Source organism: Ziziphus jujuba, chromosome 11 (assembly GCF_031755915.1).
Source record: "Ziziphus jujuba cultivar Dongzao chromosome 11, ASM3175591v1".
NCBI classification, from domain to species: Eukaryota; Viridiplantae; Streptophyta; class Magnoliopsida; order Rosales; family Rhamnaceae; genus Ziziphus; species Ziziphus jujuba.
In genome coordinates, this window is record NC_083389.1 from 15887393 (window position 1) to 15893392 (window position 6000).

Genomic DNA, 6000 nt, shown 5'->3' on the forward strand with positions numbered 1-6000 from the left:
ACAGAGCTTTATGAAGTACTACAAAATACAGAATACAGCAAAAGTGAACGAAATATTACAACTGCAGTAAAAGAAGAACAAGGTACTGCGCGAACAAATACAGCGAGGAAGATCAAGTCCGCTCCGAGTGAACACCGACAACCTGGTACCTAGAGGAACGGAATTTAAGAGTGTGAGATGCTAATCATCTCAGTGAGCGACCCTACTACTGTACACTATCATACCACGGTAATAGGTATATAACTAATAATTATTTGGAAATAATAATGTCTCTCAAAACCCTTACAATTCTCTCAGTTGGAAAGGTTCCCCTTTTAAAACATTTTCACAAAACCCTTTATTCATATTTCCCGAAAACCAAGACATCAATTAAATACCAGAAGCGGTAACAATTATATTTTTCATTAACATTTTATTTTTAAAACACAGTTCTGAAAATCATTTGATGCACCCACTATATACCAGTGGTGCCAACAGTACCCAGCGTCCCAAGGTACCGCCAGACAGGAGGTTATAGAAAGAAACCGGCATACGGTCGCGTGGCGTCCCACTGCGCCGCTGCTAACCTGGTGTCCCGGCCAATGGGGGGTGGCCGCCCTCTCCGATGGCATCCACAGGACACCCTCATAATATCAACCGCGCGCTACTCACACCCACCTGCGCGCTAATCATATCCGTGTGCACAATATCCATATCACATATACCATATCACATAATCAGAACACCAGTACGTGCACGGTGCATCTAAAAATCATAAAATCCACAATTTAAATTATAAAACAAATTTCACATTTTTCATAAACATAGCGGGCATAATCCATCCGCTTGAACCGGGAAATTCTCCACAATTTCCTTATAATTAATACCATAAATCCCATGATTTTCAAATCCACCAACTCCCAAATCCATCAATTCAAATATCCACATTTTTTCCAAGCATAAATAATTTCTCGAAATATCATAATCAAATCCCATAATATTTTATGGGCATATTTCATAAAAATTGAAATCACCAACATAACCAAATATTTTCCTTGAAATATTTGAAAATCAAATCGTACCCAATTTACCATTAAAACCACACCAATTTCAAAATCCTCAAATCCATAAAATAATTTCACATGGCATACTTTTATAAAATGCACATTTTCTTAAATCCAATAAATTCATAAATAATTCTACAATAAATCCAATAAATATTTGGCACATAGAAATTAAATTCCAAATATTTAATTCACACATAATATATTCATCAATTAAATTCCCCAAATTAATTTGAAGGTGGGTCACTCACCTTGTGCACGTATCTCAATCAAGATCCTCCGCAGGATCGACTCCGCTACTTGCACGTGCACCTAAAACATCCACAGTACCAAAACCACAAATATTAATATTTTATTCGGGTAATCCCCAAATGGGTACCCGGGGAGCGAACACCAAACGATAACTAAAATTTACGAATTATATACCGAATCGAAGCTCGAGTGATGCTAATCACAGATCCGGTCTTAATTTCCGATGATCGTACCCGACGGGGTCGGAATTTTATCGGGAAGCTTTTCGGGTTTCGGCTCCGCAATTCTCCCAAACCGTCGCGAATTGGTGGAAACGGAAGTCGGATTTGGGTTCAGGAGGTCGAACACTGCGGACTGGAGCTGGCCGGAATTTTCAGGGTACTCGCCGGAACAGTACTTTCCGGCGGGCCGCCACATCACCGGCAACCGTCGCCGGAACAGTAATTTCCGACGGTGGCCGTTTGCTGTGAAATTTTGCAGATTTGTAGATCGTGAGGAGAGCAATCCAACGGGACCGACGGTGAGCAAAACGGAGGTCGGACGGCGGAGAAATCACCGTTTGAAGATTTTCGACCCCTCGCCGGAAAACGCTCCGATCCCGGCGCGTCGGTGGTCCGATGGTCGTGATTTTTGGTGGGTAGGCCGGACTTGAGGAGAGGATCAAGGCTGTCAGGCGCGTGTGGCCGGAAAATGGCCGGAACAGTGCCGATTCGCGGTGGCCGGCGGTGGAGGGGAAAAATCGCCGCCAAACTTCGGACGTCCGATCCGGGCGCGTCCGGCGGCCGTTCGCCGTGAAATTTGGAGGTTTTGCCGGAAATGAGGTGGGCAATCTGGCTGGCCGGCGTGTGTACAGTAACTAGGCCGGAAAAACGTGAAAATGACCGGCGGCCGACGGGTCCTCTTTCTCTCCTTCTCTCTCCTCTCTCTCTCTTTCTCTCTCTTCTCTCTCTTTCTCTCTCTTCCCCGAGAGTTTTTTCAAAATTAAAACCCTGCATGACACTGTTCATGCCACGTGGACCACTCAGAAGCTGACACGTGGCATTTCACTGTTCACGACCCAAAAACATTAAAATAATACGGTATCCGGTAAACTTCAAACGTCCATAACTTTTTAACCGGATGTCCGATTTAAGCGTGCCGCTAGTCTATGAACTCGTATCGACGAGTACTTTACAACCATACAAGAGTCAACTCACAATTACATCACAAGAAAAAGTCAACTCCCGGCACCTTTTAGACAGTTTACACTTCAACTTGTTTTGCCCATAACTTTCAAACCGTAGCTCCGTTTTCGACGTGCTACTAGTCTACGAACTCAGGGCGTCATGCACTTCGCCACGGTACCCTGGTCAACTCGAAATTCCCACCGAGTCAAAAAGTCAACTTTGACCCCTTCGGTCAACGGTCAACGGTCAACCTCGGTCAACGTGCACGGATTCCGGTGCGATTCGGGACGGGGTGTTACATATTTCCTACACTGAAACGCGGCCGATGTCAATGATGCATTAAAAAAAAAAAAAAAAAGAAAGTAAAATGGGAAAGAGAGTCTCCCTTTATTTATTTATTTTTTGGGTTGTTGGAAGATATTGTAAGACAAAATAGCTTAGCCAAAAGCAATAAAACTGTGGCAATAACGCCAATTGTTCTTGAAGACTCTTGATGTGGGAGAGTTTCTTCCACAAGGGGTTAGTACTTTTGGTAGTAGACCAGCCCCACTAATATAGATTGCTAGGACTTGGGAGGGAGTTTATTTTTGTGTTTTGGTTATTCATAATTATTTGCTGATTTTTACTACTATATTTACTTTAAAACAAATATTTTATTTGCTGATTAGCCTTATAGACAAAACCACTGGTGTATGTGTTGCTGAAACTGGGAAGAGTTTTCTTCTCTCTCCCTAATGCCGTCTGTTGTTTCCTTATCTCTTTCGAAACCGAACATCTTAAAGGCTCGTTCCCCAGCAACAACCACAGTTTACGTTCCTGATAACCTTAATGAGAAATTCAGCAGAAAGGGCATTAAGTTTTGGCAATCCGACAACATTCCAATGGTTGAGCTTACTGTTAAAGAATGGTAGTTCCTTAAAGCTACAGGTACCTGATGCTCTTGTTACATCATACAAGCCTAAAGTCTACTGGAAAGATGATGGCTATGAGGAGGTTCTTTATACAATTCCTGCAAATGGTTCAGCCTCTACTAGAACCAAAGGAGTTTGGTCATCAATGATGCATCAGAGCCTGGATCAAAAGGGTCACTTATGCCTGCTGAGTGGACTGTAAAAGATGTTGATTCTGATGCCATTGAGGCTCTCCAGGTACTGCTTAATTCAACTGTCTTGTTCCATTGGCAAAGGTTCAGATGGTATGGTTCTTGATGCTTCTAATTTTCTCAATGAAAGTCTAGGCCTCATTTCTAATTTTCTCAATAAAAGTCTAGGCCTCATTTGGTTTATTTACTCCAAAATATGGTTCTTGATGCTTCTAATTTTCTCAGTGAAAGTCTAGGCCTCATTTGGTTTATTTACTCCAAAATCCTTGCTGTAATAGCCATTTTCCTATTGCTAATGTTTTGTGTCCAATTCCACCAAAGTTATGTTGGGTACCTATTGTCCAATTTGTCCACTTTCGATTAGTTGAATTTAAGTAGTAGCAGAGTTTTGGAAGGGGGATTCTTGAGTGGGTAAAATGCCTAAATCATATCTTTGTGAGAATCAGAGTAAATAGTTCTAAAATGATGAAACCAGGGAAGAAAATGTTCTTCTTTTCTTTCTTTCTTTTTTTCCCATGCCATTGCTTCTTTGCTGCAGGTAGAGCCCAGCTGCACAAGTGGAGTACTTGATCTAATCTATGTCGTTACACTACATCCAGTAAGCATGGCAACAGCACACATTGTGAAGAACAAAGGAAAGAAGAATGTGACTCTTACAAATGCTATACTTAGCCATTTCAAGTTCAAAAAGCAAAATGGGGCAGCAATCCAAGGTCTTCGAGGCTGTTCTTACTGCTCACACCTATAAGCCTGAAAAGAAACCAGGTTTGTGGACTTCTCAAGATGTGTCTTTCACCATTCTGAAAAACAAGCTCAGCAGAGTTTATGCAGCCCCTCCTAAAGCGATATTGAAGGCATTTTACGACAAACCACCTTCAAAATATGAAACTCTTGATCAGTTACATTGCTATCAACTTTCTTTTAATCAAAGCCAAGTTTTGTTTACGAAGTGATGTTGTAGAATTTGAACTTTTTCGAAACAAAACTGTACTAATGCAAAAAGAAATGGGATCAAATGCTGACAAATAGAAAAATGGCACACCATTATTAGTCTCTTAATTAAGTTAGCAACTCTAATATGATTGTTATCGTTTTCAGGGACGAGAATTGTTCTTCAGGGTAATAAGGATGGGATTTGAGGATATCTACTTATCAAGCCCTGGTTCTTTCTCTGAAAAATATGGTAAGGAATATTTCATATGCACTGGTCCTACATCCATGTTGGTACCTCTTGTTGTAAAGCCTGGTGAGGATTGGAGAGGAGCACATGTTATAGAGCATGATAACTTGTAATTAATTTTTCATATAAAATTTCCATCTTCTTCTTTAATTCATTCTTTCATTTTTTTTCCCCCCCTTCTTTCTCTTTTATTTTTCACCCCATTTTCCTTTTTTCTACTAAGTTCTACACACCAGTTCCTCCAATCCATAAAAGCAACTTTGTTTTTTTTTTTTTTTTTTTTTTTTTTTTTTTTTTTTTTTAAATAAGTTGAATGTATGTCAAAAAAAGAAAAAAGAAAAAAAAAGAAAAGAAAAACTAAGCTCTGACCGTTAGAATTCATCCTGAAACCAAAAATGAACCCTGTCTGTCCAAATTTTCAAGAAGTTTGAATTTGGAGTAGGACAGTCTTTATCCCTATATATGCATGTAGAAGGCAACACCAAGCCAACAAAAGCAAGATGTTTAAGAGCCTCATCAGTTTTAAACAAGTACTGCTTCCATTAATCTGACATCCAACATTGTCTTATTGGTCAAAACCAAACAAAAACCCAACAAGCAGTAACAAAAATAGCATTCCAGATAATAAAAAATCCATACAGAATTGTGATGAAGTTATTAGTTCTTTTAGTATTAAAGTTTTTATAACTTTCCACCAAAAGATTTGGGATCATTCTTAGCAGCCCCCCGTTCCAATCAAATTCTTTTAGAGATGTAGCAATCTGAAAACATGACAAGTAATCTCTATGAGTAAATTGCAGACAGAGCAAAGAACTACAATTGTTAAACCTGTCTTTCTGTCTGTTTCGCAGCTTAATTCAACAAAACTACTGGTCAACGTTGGGAATTTTAGCCTTCAAGGACCATATATGCCATACAAGTCCCACTTCATTTGATTATCATCAAAACAGTAGCCAATAAAATGAAGCAGATTTTATAGAGAGATAACACCAGGCATAATATTATTCAGATACATTATTCTTCACATCTAGTTTCACTCACAGGAGTAAAATCTGGTTGAAAATCTGAACTCTAACTTCACTAGATAAAAACATTTTTAAGCTACAAAATTGGATCAAGCTGCAAAGCATTGACCAGTAGTTTTTAGTATTATGCAAAATTGGATTTTCTTATCTGGGTAAATTACATAAACATTTCTTCTAGTTTGGTCATTTTACTTAACACACCAATTGGTTATTAGAAATTGCAAATACTTAT

At 39.4% G+C, this 6000-nt stretch overlaps 1 pseudogene; it reads left to right on the top strand.

Annotated features, from left to right (window-relative positions):
- The first annotated feature begins 3195 nt into the window (after positions 1-3195).
- On the top strand, positions 3196-4856 carry LOC132799850 (photosynthetic NDH subunit of subcomplex B 2, chloroplastic-like; annotated as a pseudogene).
- Positions 4857-6000: the final 1144 nt, after the last annotated feature.